Below are 14,939 nucleotides of genomic sequence, written 5' to 3'. Positions count from 1 at the left end.
CTGGAGATAGTGTTTTTCACTCTTTATTTAGATAAATGACTTCGCAAACCCAGAAAGTTGTAGAAATAAGTATGGCGATAATGAAGTAAGTCTACAGAAAAGTATTAATACTCTAATAGTCAGTTTATGTGGAATATATTTTAAGTCAATGATAATTTATGCTTCTTATATGCAATTTTGAAATGTCCCAGAGATGGCATGTTAGAAAATGTCTGACATGTTAGAGGATCTAATTATTTGCCTTGTACTTTTAATTAGAAATGCCTGATTGGTACTTGTGACTTAAATTTGACATGCATTAGAGAATGTAATTAACTAAGCTTATAAATAATGTTTGAATGCTTACTAAAGTTGTAAATTCAATTTGCTATATTTTAAAAAGCTGCTCAAGAAGTAATAAAGATTATTTTAGTTTGTAAGCCTTATTAGGGATGTGATGTATTTGAGAAAATAAATAAATATTTGAATTTGTATGCATACTTTAAAATGTTTAAGGGAATTCAGTGAAATGTCATTTGAAAAGGATTTAATAATGATATAAGATCATCAAATATATAAAATTATTAGTTAAGATGAATCAAACATAAGTAAAAGTGATTGTGCTTATTTTAATACAAATTATTTATTCATAAATCAACTAGCAAAAATTATAAGTTGAATTTAGAGGCTTAAGAAAAATTCAGTCTTTTAATTAACTACAGTTACAAATTGCATATTTAGACAGCTCTAAGTGGTTCATTTTGCATATAAAAGCCCTCCCTTGGACATTAAAATATTCACCGACATGCTAAGTCCAATGATAATTGTCAATTGAACATGACAACATGACAAATGTATAAGTCACTCTAGAAAAGCCAGTCCATTATACTATTTGCATTTAAATAGTGCATTTAAATTTAAAATTTCTTGCATTTAAAGTAAACAAGTATTAAATTTAAAAGTATCATGTTTATTATGGAAAATTTGTAAGACAAAGAAAAGTATAAAAAGCAAGTAAACATTGGCAGTAAGAGAAGCACTGCTTACATTTTGGATCACTAGTTCTGTCTTTTAATATATTTTTAAGCATTAAATAAATTTGTGACCTACTGTATATATTTTATTTTATTATTAAAGATTTATTTATTTTTATACAAGAACCGGGGTACAGGCCAGATGCGCGGGAGGGTGAGAGGATTCACCGGAGACAGAGTGGGGAACAGAATAGGCAGATTGATGAAATACACTGCTGAGGGGAGCAGCAGGCGAGACAGGAGAAGTCTGCTTTGCCATGTGGGATTCTCGCTGGCCGGCTGGAATCGAACCAGCGCTGAGAGGCTGCAGACAGCTTCACAGTGCTGCGCTCAACAGCCTGCGCCACCAGGGAGGTCCTGTATATATTTTATATGTTTTTTTTGTGTATTGATTTAGGACTTTTAATCTTTTTACTCTTGGAATATTCACAGATTTTTACATATCCAGAAGAGAGAGCTAGGAATTTGAGTGACACTTATGCCATGTAACGGAGGGAGCATGGGATTTGATGAAAGCGAAATCCTGATTTCAATGTGTACTAGCAGGGAGGAATTTAGACAAGTTTCTTAATATGCCCTAGCCTCAGTTTCCATACCTGTGAAGTGGAGATGAGATTATTGCTCCCTAATCTTCTCCTTGGGCTGATGAAATATCTATTGTATATTTGAATTACAAAGGGCAGCACCTGATAGTCAATGGTAATGGTTATTTTTATGTTTAGAATTGTAGAGATTGTTTTCAGAGGTGATTTTTTTTTTTATTAAATCTATGCTCTTAATCTGAGGCTAGGGGATGTCAGAGATGCGGAAGGATTCTTTGTTCTCCCTGCAGTTCCACATGTAAGGACTCAGAGCTGCTGGGCATGACTACCTGCAGGGTGGGGAGTGTATTGTAAGAGCTACACAAGGAGTGCACTGGAGAACTCACAGTTAGAAGTTGAAAATCAAGAAAACAGCCAAAGAAAAAAATGCTCAGGCAGGAAAATAACACCTGGACGTATATAAAAGTATTTGTTCTAATTTCTTTTATGCATAGTCAGAGACAAATAATTAAAAAGGACAAAAACGGGAACAGGTACTTTGGAAAGCTCAGCAAGCATTTCGGGCCCTGGAGAGTAATAGTTATGAAGAAAAAAATACCAAGAGGGTGGCCCTTGATTTTCAATAGGAAAATTGGAGGTTGTATTTGTATGCGTCCAATTAGTGCAGCCAGTCAAATTTTGTCAAATGGAAGAATTCTAAGTCACTTTTTAAAAAGAAATCATGTATGTACCCCTAACAATTGTCCATGTTCTGGCATGGTTGGAAACCACCCCTTTCTTGAATGTGTCTTCTCAGAAAAGAAGCATTTCACTTTATGTGTGGGATATGCTATCTTTTTAAAAGACAATGAGCTTCATAGAAGACCCAGAAATGATCAGAAGTCAGCTTATTCTCAACATAACGTTCTGATTTCCAAGCGTCCGCAGCCACCACCTTTGTTCAGAAATGCACTTGTGCTTAGCCGAGGCTCCACTCATTCCTGAACCTGACAAGCTCTTTGCTCTTACTTATCATTGTACTGATATCCAGTGTCAGAACATTGTGGATTGTGCTGGAAACACTATGTAATTACATGGGCTTTCTGTGCTCAAAGTTACTTCGCCTATTTCATCACTACCTTTCTAAATGGGAAAAAGAAACCCAAGATATAAGACATCAGTAGGAAATTGGCACCGTGGATACTGGAGAACCAATGACACTATATTAAACTTCAAAATGAAAGAAGGATACTGATGGCAAAATTCACTTGCTTCCACTTTCAAAGGTCAACAGGTAACATGCCGGAAACTAGAGTGATTTTTCAAGCGATCTGTAAATACTTCATGGGCTTAGAAATGAATGTGGTAACCTAATCATTTTGGAGACTATAAATTTGCAGCCATCATTGCTCTCTGTCTTCCTCCTTATAGCTGAGAATCTGCACAATGTGTAGACGAAATGGGTTTACAGTTAAAGCAGACCTTCAAGTGAAACTTCTACATTTTTATCTTATTAAATATGTTATGCAATTTTAATATTACATTACTTAAATATATTTAATATTGCATTTAATACTGCAGATTCAAGGTATTTAAAGAAAGCAGAGTTTTCAATACAAAGATACTCTTCTTTTTGATTTGGAAACAACATTTATCCTCAGAAAGTCCAATAAGTTGTTTATAATCAGTGTTTTATTGCTAGCAGGGACAAGTGTTGAAAGAAAAAAAGGAGGAATGGTCATTAAAAATTTAAAACAATCTCTTTTGCTTTCAAATGACTGTTGAGGTTATTTGATGTCTATGCTTTTGAAACTTCTAAATTCAATGTTTTTTTCCCTATGGACATGAAAAGACTCATTATAGAAATTAGGGAAAAGACAAAAGCACTAAAAAATGTACAAGTGTGCAAGTGATAGGATTTTCTAGTCTTTTATGCAGATAATAAGGGTGCTTTAAAAATGTTGCATGATTAGTAACAAAAAGACAAGTTTTTTAAAGGCAAAAATCCTTTGGAAATCAAGAATCCTATCTTAGATCAGTAAAATTTGTTCACTTCATTAGTTAAAAATAGAAAAAAATTATTCTTACTATTGTGACTTTGTTCTTGGTACCTTGCTCAAATCTCACCACTTTTGGTGAAGTAGACTCTAAAATAAATGAGTGATTCTAATTTTAAAAGGTATCAATAGACTGGAGCGGTCTACTTAAAGTGATCAAATACTAGTGCTACCACTACTACTACTACTACAACTACTGGCAATGGTAATAGATTTTCATACATTCATTTAAAAAATATGCTCCCTTTTAAAATCTGAGCATTTCTTTGTTTTTGTTTTTATTTTTGAGGAATCAGGTTTGCTTGAGAGCTCAAGCAGTCATCATTGTCTTCCAAAGATGATTAACTCAAGGCCAATTTACCTAATTGATTAAAGCGGAGTGATGAGTTAGGCCACAGGTCTACCTGTGCAAAAGCCAACAACCTTCATGGAGAGAGACGTTCTGTTGCCAGCCTAACACTAGCACCCTAAGCAATGCCATTGGCCACCAAGAAACCTGGGAAAATGAAGGCTTTGTAGACTCCCACCAGCAAAAGTGAACATCAGCTCAGGCTTATCCCCAGATGTATTTGTATTATTATGATAATTGGAGATGCACAGAATAGTACACTTGTATTTATGGCTCTAGATCTGCATCTACTAATGTTGTGGCCTTCAGGATGGAGTACCTCTAGAAAGAAAGGTAGCTCCCAGTGTATGCAAACAGTTTTTCTTCCCTTTGCACACGAAGGCAACATTTTGGTTACATGGCATAATGAAGGAATGAAACAAAGAGCAGCAGCAGCTATTTCAACAACAGCAAAGACTTACTAAGGCAAAGAAAGATGCATAGTTAGCAGGACAAAGGATAGTTTAGATCACGGTTGGCAAACTACAGTCTGAAGGCAAACTGCCCAATTTTATAAAATAAAGTTTAAAAAACTTGTGGTAAATATGTATAACATAAAGTTTACCCCTTTAACCATTTTAAGTGTATAAATCAGGGACAATTCACTACATTTACAGTGTTGTGCAAACATTACCATTATCCATTTCCAGTCCCTTTTCATCATCCCAAACTGAAACTCTGTACCTATTAAACATTGACTTCTCTTCTTCCCTCCTGGCAGCCTCTAGTAATCACTATTCTGCATTGTGTTCTTATGAATTTATCTATTCCAGATACTCTACATGCAAGCATACAGTACTTGTTCTTTTTCATTTAGCACAATGCTTCTCAGTTCCATCCATGCTGTAGCATGTACAAGTAAAGTTTTTTGGGAATCCAGCCAAGTATACTAGCTTACATATTGTCTATGGGTAATTTCACATTACAATGGCAGAACTGAGTAGTTGCGACAAAGAGTTTGTGGCCAGCAAGAACCAAGTTCTCTACTATCTGACCCTTTGTAGAAGTCAAAAGCCCTAGTTTAGATTAAAGAATCATAAACCCCTCTTTACTTGTGAATCTGTATGAAAGTTTATGTAACATGTGAAGATAAAAAGTATATGATTTTGTTTAAAAGTCTGAAAATCATCTACTTAAACTACTTAGAATAGCTATTTTATTTTATTAATAATGCTCAGGACTCCTTTGATTATAAATGCCACTAAATTATATATTGACAAATGGAGACTAAACAGAGAAGGATGGTTTTTCTTTGTATCAAAGAAACCAGGAAATGCACATTGTGGTTGTAGATACAGATGAATCGACAGGTAATGCTATTTCCCAGGAGGTCAGGTTTAGATGGCCAGTCCAGGTTAATAAAATGTAATGTACATGGCAAATACTCCAGAACACCATGCCGAGGTGCCTTGAATATAGCTCTCAATGGGTGTGGTCACTCACCAAACACTACAAAAACAGCATCTGTTCATACACCAAAATAGTATCCTAACAAAATAAAGACATATCCTGGGAAACATTTCCATTTAAAAATATGATACAAAAGGAGTAGAGACAGAATGGACCTAGAACACCAGAGAGGTAATATTTTTCAGGAATAAGGTCAGCAATGTCCATGCCATAAGAAACAAAGATTTTAAAGTGAGACAAAACATAGGACAAAGATTTTAAAGTGCCTGTTGACTTGGGTTATCAGGTCCCTGTCAACCTTGTATCTGGGGAGGCAACATGGAATACAGAATCAAAGAGATAGGAGTTTCCATCCTAACTCCACTCCCTATTCAGTACATGTATATCCCTGGACAAAATTCTTAGTCTCTCATCTACAAACTTCTCTTTAAAATGACATTTAAAAAAATTTTTATTATAATTTTGGGGTTACATTTTTACTCCTTTGTATGTGCTCGTGCTTTACTCCCCCTCCACCAAACCTCTTGGTCAATGACCTCTCCCTTCCCTCATCTCCTCCTCTCTCCCCTGTTTCCTTTGTAACCAATAAATTTTTCACTAAGTCTAAGATTTGGTTTTGCTTGGTTTTTTTGTAAGATTTATTTATTCATGCATACAAGAACTGGGGTACAGGCCAGGTATGCAGGAGGGTGAGAGGATTCACCAGAGACAGAGAGGGGAACAGAACAGGCCGACTGACTGAAATACACTGCTGAGGGGCGAAGCGAGCATGACAGGAGAGGTCTGCCTCCCCTGGCAGGGGCTGAAGACAGTTTCACAGTGCTGTGCTCAGCCACCTGTGCCACCAGGGAGGCCCTGTTTTTGCTTTATTTTGCCAGTTTATGCTTTTTGGTTATTTATGTTCCACACATAAGTGAAACTATCCATCATCTTCATTTTTTGACCTTTTTACTTAGCACAATCACCTTAAGGTCGATCCATTTTTGGCCAAAAGGTGTCTAAAATGACATTTAAAATGCCTTCTCTAGGGCAGTTATTGTCAAAGTGCAGTCCAGAGAACAGAAGTATCAGCATTACCTAGAAACCTATTCAAAATGCAGTTCTTTAAATTCTGGGGATGGGCCCAGAAATCTGTTTTACCATGACTTCCAGGCATCTGTGATCCACACGTCTGAGAACCATAGCTCTATAAAATTGGTGCAATAGGTAAAAGAAAGAGTGTGAAGAAGGATGGATGGTAATACACAGGAGATCTTAAAAGAGACTCTGCCCATCATCTTTATACCTCCATTCCTACTCTCACTCTGACCTTCCTTGGCTAACCTGCTAATTCTTATTTCTCAGCAATCTTTTCCCTCCCTTTATTCTCCATTCCATCATACACAAAAACCCACTCCAATGTACTTAACTCTCCTAGGCCAATTACTGATAATGTGGTCCACATGGTGATGAAAGAGCCAATTAGTCCAAATGCATTCTCTTTTTACTGAATGAAAAAGAACTAACTGGTTATTTAAAGTCATGCAGGAACCTCCACACACAAAGCCCAATTATTTGGCTGAATTTTTCACTTTCCAATTGCTTATGTTGGTGTTGTGTAGACAAAATCTAAATTCATTACTCGGTAGGTTTCAGGCTCCAACTGTATCAACAGAATGTAGAAGTCACATATTTGAAGATGCAGCCAAATGGGGTTCCCTGGGAAGAACAAATAAGCAATGGCTTTCCCCTAAATTTGTTTCCGTATTTATTTCTAGTAAAAGCTCCTAATGAAAATTGCTATGTGCACTTGCTGACAGACACATTGAAATGAACAGAGCATCATTACTTGGCACAAGTTTTTGCTTCATAGCTCTGTTTGTATAGCATTTTCATCATTTACCAGAACTTTGTTTTTCTAATCACTAGATTGATAGAAGTAAATGTGGAGTATCAAGAAGAAAGAAAAAGCCTGAAAACAAATAGCCAAGTGCAGCATTTTTATCAATCCCATTGCTTAATTGATAATCAGTGCATTTCCATTCAGTTTAAAACCAATTATGTGATTTAGCTGTACAAAAGAAAATTCTCCTTTCAAGCTACTTGAGGTACTAGAAACAACTTTTAAAAATGTCACAATTTAAATAGATTTTATTAGGCAGATTATGTGCAATCAAATATCAATTCTATTTGGGAAATTGTCAAGGAGCATCAAAGATACTATCAGGAGAGTTTTGTACCATGATGAGTTTTGTACCCTGTCAACGTTTCTATGGTTTAAAGCATTGATGGACTTATAAATCTTTATCTCACTTCTATAGATCTATTTTCTAAATCCCCTCAGAGGAGCTGACATCCCTTCTTGAAAGGCAGCCTTGCCCCCATTTCCTGGGTCATTCCTGACACAAGCAAAGAGAATTTAAATAGTCTAGCATCTCAGGACTGATTACTGGGTTCCTGTGGCTCTCCTGAATTAAAACCCTGGCTTTGGGAAAATAGAAGAGGGCGTTCTCCTAAATTTGGGTCCATATTTATGAACTAAGGACTGGCTAGATTCCTGCTAAATTTGCTTTCTTCTTTTTTCCTTTTAAGTGCTATTATCACGACCATTGTACATTTAATAAGGTTTGCAGAAAAATCCCCAAAAACATAGTAAATAAAGGTTTACAATGTTGTAGTCATTGGTGAATAAATTCCTAACATAGATTATAAGTGGGGTCCTGAAAAGTCAACCATGTGAAATTTGAATTTCTTTATCACCAGGTTGGTGAAATCTAAGCCAGCCCTCCCCACAGTCAGACAGCTGCAGTTCCAGGGCATGGACTGATTACCAATTGCATTATACTGACATCTGTATTGTTACAGGGCTTTCTTACCTTTTTGCATATATTATCTCATATAATTTTCACAAAAACCTATGAGAAAGTTATGACTATTACTCTAATACAATGTAAAGAGGATATGGACCTTGCCTGTGGACACAAATCACTGTTATTTTCATCTCTATCCTAGACATGGCTTGCTAAGCGCCCTATCTCTTATGCTATAACTCTGCTATGACTTCCTGTCTTTGTCACACTCCTAGAAGGCTGAAAGCCTTTCCCTGAACTCCAGCCCCCAGTAGGCTGAAGACAGATTTTCCTGATGAGACCAGCGAACAAAAAACCCCACAACACTGCTTGCCCCTTCACCCTACTGTCAAGATCTGGCTGCCTGGTGGAAACCACACAACTTTCTGGACTGGGTGGGGCTGCCACTTTAACCATGTGACCTTAGCAGAATAACCTCTTTGACCTCAGCTTCCTCTTATGCAAAATGAATGATAATGGTCTTGCACTTTTGTCATGTAAGTGACAGAGAATATATATGTGAAGCCTTTCTCAACGCCTAGGTACTTACATGCTCAATTAGTAAATAGTTTCACCTTTTTTTTTTTTTTTTTGGCCAGTATGCCTACCAGCTACTTGTGCACAGTTCATAGGACCTGACCCCCAGCTCTCAATTGCGAATATCATGCAAACCTCGAGTTTTTTTCCTTCACTGTGTTTTTTCTCTGCTACTAAGAAAAAGTATCACCCAGCTTCTGCTAAGATGCTATATTAGGCAGTAATTGTTAAGACTGGTTTCTACTTTCTAAATATCATATTAATAATTTTTTTTTTATGTTTATTTATTTATTTATTACATTTGTTTGTTTGTTTTGTTTATACATGCACTGGGTACAGTCAGAAGCGCGGGAGGGCGAGAGAATTCACCAGAGCCAGAGTGGGGAGCAGAGCAGGCAGAAGGACCGAAGTACACTGCTGAGGGCAGCAGCGGGCGGCAGGAGAGGTCTGCGCACCATGTGGGATCCTCCTCCGGTGGCCGGGGAGCAGCCGGGGATCGAACTGGCGCCGCAGAGGCCGCGGGCAGCTTCGCAACCCAGCGCTCAACCGCTGCGCCACCGGGGAGGCCTTAATAATTTTTTAACATTCCATTTTGGGAGAACCAATTTCCTATGAAGTACTTTTTAATAGCTTTAATGTAAGTGACCCAAAATTTAGCCAAGTCTTTAAGTGCTTAACTGACAGGAAAGTCTTCCCTTATCTCCCCCTTTCTATACCTCTCTGGTTTCCTCTTTGTTCTTTTGGTACATCTGACCCTTTGAGAACCGCCCCCTCCCCACCCAGGCCACACACACACAGACTTAAACGGGCTAGGAAGATTCTAAAATGTTAAAGAATCAATTTTTTTCCCCTATGTTCAGAAAGGTCCATTTGATCCCTCCAGGGATCAAAACTGTAACTTTTTAAATTAAGGAGATGTAGAGTTAGAGGTCCTTTATGGACTCTAAGAGATGATAGTACAGTGATATGAATGAATAGATGTTTCTCTGTAGTTCTGCTAAGCCCTGAAAATCCTTCAGCATCTAGAATGCATTTTCCAACTCAGAGACAGAGAACTGGGCTCTGATCATGTGAGGGAGAGAATATTCAACTAGAAGTGAGGGATTAAGGTTCTAATCTTAGCTCACTACCTATATTCCCCAGATTAACCCTCATTTTTCTCATTTGCATTGTGAGATTCGAATCAGAACTTTTCCATGATCCTTTGGAAACATGATGTGTGAGTCTATGACTTCACAGAAGTCACAGACTTCCACAGAGGGAAAGGGGAAAGGGGATTGGGAAAATGGAGACAGGAGTCCAGAATTGGGGGAATTGATGCAGAAAGAGTGAATCCTAAGCATTCAGTTACTAGAACATTGCCCAAAGCAAGGCCTGAGTTCTTAAAGCAAGGCAGTGTGGTATATCAGAACGAGGCTCACAAATCAGACAAATTCAGGTATAAATCCAATTTGTACCCCACATTTGCTTGTGATTTTGGAAGAGCTGGTTAGCCTAGCTGAGTCTTAGAGCTACAATCCATGAAGAAGGGATAGTAATGTTTATCACATGGAGCTGTTGTTACTTACATGAGAAACTCATGTAAAATGCTGATGGCATTTCTATTGCTCAAAAACCATGTGATCTCCTGCCTTTCCTTCACTTCTAGTCACAAGAAGTGAAGTAGGGACAACCTGAAAGAGCATCCAGGGGTCAAAATGGGAAACATTTGAGCAGTAAAATAACAAAAGTGTTGGATCATAACCCACAGAACACAACAAATACCCATGGTCCATGCCAATACAAATAAATAATTAAATGTATAAATAAAGTACACAGGAAAGCTCTTCTGTATGGAAACTTTTCAATTAATAATATGTAATAATTGTCATAGACATGATCCTCTCATGGATACTAAGGTATGTGAACAAAATTGGAGGATTAATAGGATATTTTCATAGTCTTAAAATATTTATAAATTATACTGGGAAAAAAACAGTAACTTTATAGTATGGAAGGCCAGTAGATACCAATGTAACCAACTAATTAAGGCTAACATCATGAGAATTAAGATATTGGCATCACATGCTCTGTTTATTGGGAAAAGAAATCTTTTGGTGCATCCTTCCCCAGACTACATCCCCATAATCTACTCATGAGGAAACAACAGATAAACCCAAATTGAGGGACAGCCTACAAAACTGCTAACCAGTTCTTTTCAAAAATGTCTGGATCATAAAATACAAGAAAAAAATTGAGGCATGAACACAGATTGGAGGAAACTAAGGAGATGTGACAATAAAATGAAATATGGATTCTTTGATTGGATCTGAGACAAAAGTAGGACATTAGATGGAAAACTGGTATGTCCAAAGTCTATAGTTCACTTAATAGTGTTATACCAATGTTGATTTCCTAGTTTTGATTCCTATACTATAATTATATATATGATGTTAACATTGGAGTAAGCTGGGTGACAGGTATATGGAATATTTATACATTTGTATTTCACATCAACGTGAAATAGAAACTTTGCCCTCTAGGTAAAGAAACAAAGCCAAGTATTGATTAATCCCACCAATCTGAACAGAGTCCAGAAATTAGACTTCTGGGAATCTGTAGATTTCTCTGCATAAAACATTTGCCTTCCTGTTCTGTTAGAAGAACCCCTCTTCATGTGGAGAACAGGGAACCAATCTTCCTGTTCAGGGATGGGAAAGTGACCCATCCCTGGCCAATCAGGATCATTCCCAGGACTTGTGCTACAACCAGTGTCTTTCTCTGAAATTATAGGCTATAAAGCAGAATGTATTCTGGAGCACTATAGTTACCATCTGTTCTACTAGTGCAAAAAAATTTCCATAATTGAAGATAACATGGGAAAAGCAGATTTGAAACATGGGAGAGAGAAAGAAAAAAAGAGATTGAAGGGTGTAGGAGTTGAGAAGGAATGAAAGAAGTTAGAGATGGAGAGGAAGAAATAGAACCAGACAAAGAGGAGAGGTCTCTATTAACTTTTGACACAAGAAATCACCTATCCACCATATCTGAAATCTGCAGACTTCTGGAGTCTTCAATTATATGACCAAAAATATTCCTATTTTTCTTAAGAAATGAAGTTGTCATTCACCACCTCAGAAAGTCTTAATTTTCCATTATAGCTCAAAAAACTGGGGAAAATATGATTTATAATCGTTAATATGGAAATAAAGGAATGATGTTGATGGGAAGAAAAATATTTAAGAAATGTTTCATTTTTAAATCTGTTTTAATCATCCATGTAAAAGAGAATATAACCAATTTATGTATCTAATAAGGGAGCAAATTTCTTTGCCTCGACATTTGAGCATGCCTTTGACCATGCAGTAGTAGATCAGGTTGTAAAAATCTAAATTAGAACTTAATTACAATCTTCCATCCAGGGCTTACACTATAGAGAATAACAAAATCAGTTTACTTTGATATTAGTTTCACTTGCTTGTTCTCCTATCCAAACAGATTTTCTCTCCCTTGCATATGAGCAATGAGAACCAGATATATAATATTTAAAAGTTAATGAACTTACATTTTATTCCTTTCAGTAATGTAGCTGCATTTCTTCAAGGTTAACATCAATGTGTACTCTAAAGAAACGAACTTCTAATGGTAAATTACAAGATCTGTAGTATGTGGGTGAGGAAGATATTTTTTGTTATTTATCCTGCTGTTTACATGGGAAACCATAAAGATTTCAGACATTTGGGTATCTCTTACATTATTCAAAATTCAGATATATGGTCATGTAAAGGATCAACTCAACTTTAGTTTCTTAAGGTAGAACAAGGCATATAATTTCACAAAAAAATAATTCAGAATTATTTCTGCCAAGTTCCTTCAAAATCCAGACAAATTAATATCACTTACTGCCCACAGGGACTTTTGCCAGAAGGCCATTCTTTACTACCTGGGTGCATAAAAGATCAGAAATGTTCAAACTTTAAATTTTAACTATTTTTAATTAAAATAAAATCCATTTATGATTTCTGTTCACTCAAGTCACAAAGCATGCCATTAAAACAATAAACAAATGTCTAGTTTACACAATTAAATAATTAAAACATCTAGTGAAAATAAAAGGTGGATTGACTAGCGTGAACTTTTGGAGAAGTTGAAGGATAATGTAGACTTTTGGGGATACATGTTCACCATGTTTTCAGTGAAACTCCTTTTTAAGCACTCTCCCCTACTCTAGATCTCTTTTATCACTTCCTCCCCCTCTATTTCCGTTCTTTTTTTTCATTTAAAAAATTTTCCTTCCTTTGATCTTCATTCCATCTTCCCTTCTTCCTACCTCCTTTCTCCATCAATTATTTGATTAGTTCTTAGTGGGGAGCTAATCAATTCCAGGTACTGAGTTAAACAATGGGGATTAAATATGAAAAGACAGAGTGCCTGCTTTAGTACTTTTCTATTGCTGAGTGACAAATTACCCCAAATTAGTTACTTAACCAAGACCCCATTTATTAATCTCCAACTCTGTGTGTCAGAAATTCAGCATGGTGTGTCAGGAAATCTCTCTCGGCTCAAGATCTCACCTGTGTCAGCCAGGCTAAGAACTCAGGTATAGTTCTGAGACAAATCTATTTCCAAGTTCATTCATGTTGTTGGTGAATTTAGTTTCTTGTATTTCTAGGACTGAGATCCCTGTATCTTTGCATCTGTCAGCTCTTTCAGATGTGTAAGGCATTCCTTATTACATGGTTCTCCATCTTCAAGCCAGCAATAGTGTGTGGAATCCTCCTCTTACTTTGATCTTCCTGCTTTCTCTTTAGCCCCAGTCAGAAAAAATGTGCTGCTAGAGATTTTTATGATTATATTGAAAACATCTAATCCAGGTTAATTTCAGGAGAGATATCATATGCACAGGTCCCAGGGATTTAGGAAGAAGATTTATGGGGGTCGATTTTAGAAATTCTACTTAATACATCTACCTTCAAGGTGCTCACAGTTTTGGACCAAACAATAGCATTGCAACATGATTATTGTGGGATAAACGAATTGTGATAGCCACACAAAATGGACCATTACTCTGTCATAAAAAGGAAGGAAATACTGACTTACACCACTGCTTGGACGAACCTTGAAGTAAATCAGCCACAGAAAAACAAATATTATATGATTCCACTTAGATAAATTATCTAGAAGAGACAAATTCATAATACAGAAAGTAGAACAGAGGTTACCAGGGACTGAGGTAAAGGGAAAGGGAGGGTTTTTACTGTTTAATGGATACAGAATTTTTGATTGGGATGATGAAAACATTCTGGAAATATATCAGGTGATGGTTGAACAGCACTGTCAATGTATTTAATAGTACTGAATTGCATAGTTATAAGTGATCTAAATAGTAAATTTCATATTATGTATATTTTACTGAAATAAAGTTAAAATGTTGAAAAAGAATAGAGTCTGGGCTTGGGTAAAGAATAGCATAAACTGCCTCCTGAAAGATCAAGAATAGCATAAACTGCCACTGGGCAAGAGATGAGATTGGATGGAGTGCGGGCAGGAGGGTGTAGACTGTGAGGAAGGCAGGGGTAGTGTCATAATTTCAGTTCTCTCTCTTTTTTTAATTAAAGATTTATTTATTTATGCATACAAGAGCTGGGGTACAGGCCAGAGATGTGGGGGGTGAGAGGATTCACTAGGGACAGAAAGGGGAAGAGAACAGGAAGACCGACTGAAACACACTGCTGAGGGGAGCAGCAGGCGAGACAGGAGAGGTCCGCCTTGCCGTGTGGGTTTCTCCCTGGCTGGCTGGGGATCGAACTAGTGCTGCAGAGGCTGTGGACTGCTTCATAGTGTGGTGTTTTAATCGCTTGCGCCACCAGGGAGGCCCTCAGTTCTCTTTTTAGTCATCTCAAGTCTAAATTAACTTGAGATTTTGTTAACTTGAGTTAACAAAATTAACTCATTTTGTTCTGATGTGGACTTCCTTTGTCACAGAGCTACCTGGAAAGCAAGCCTCACTTAGCAGACATTGCTGGTTGTAGGGTCTCGAGTTTCAGTGGCAGAAGTGTGAATTAAGAAACTGCTATGAATTAAGTGGCAAACTGGTGACCCTGAGTTCACCTTGCTTATTAGGAAATAAAAGAAAACAGAAAGTGAACACTACCCCAGGCAGGGCACTGTACTTCCTCACGGTGCTTCAGTTCATACTAGAAGGC

Source organism: Talpa europaea (assembly GCF_964194135.1).
Source record: "Talpa europaea genome assembly, chromosome: 3".
Lineage (NCBI taxonomy): Eukaryota > Metazoa > Chordata > Mammalia > Eulipotyphla > Talpidae > Talpa > Talpa europaea.
The sequence above is the reverse complement of the archived record's forward strand: the minus strand, read 5'-3'. Positions refer to the sequence as shown.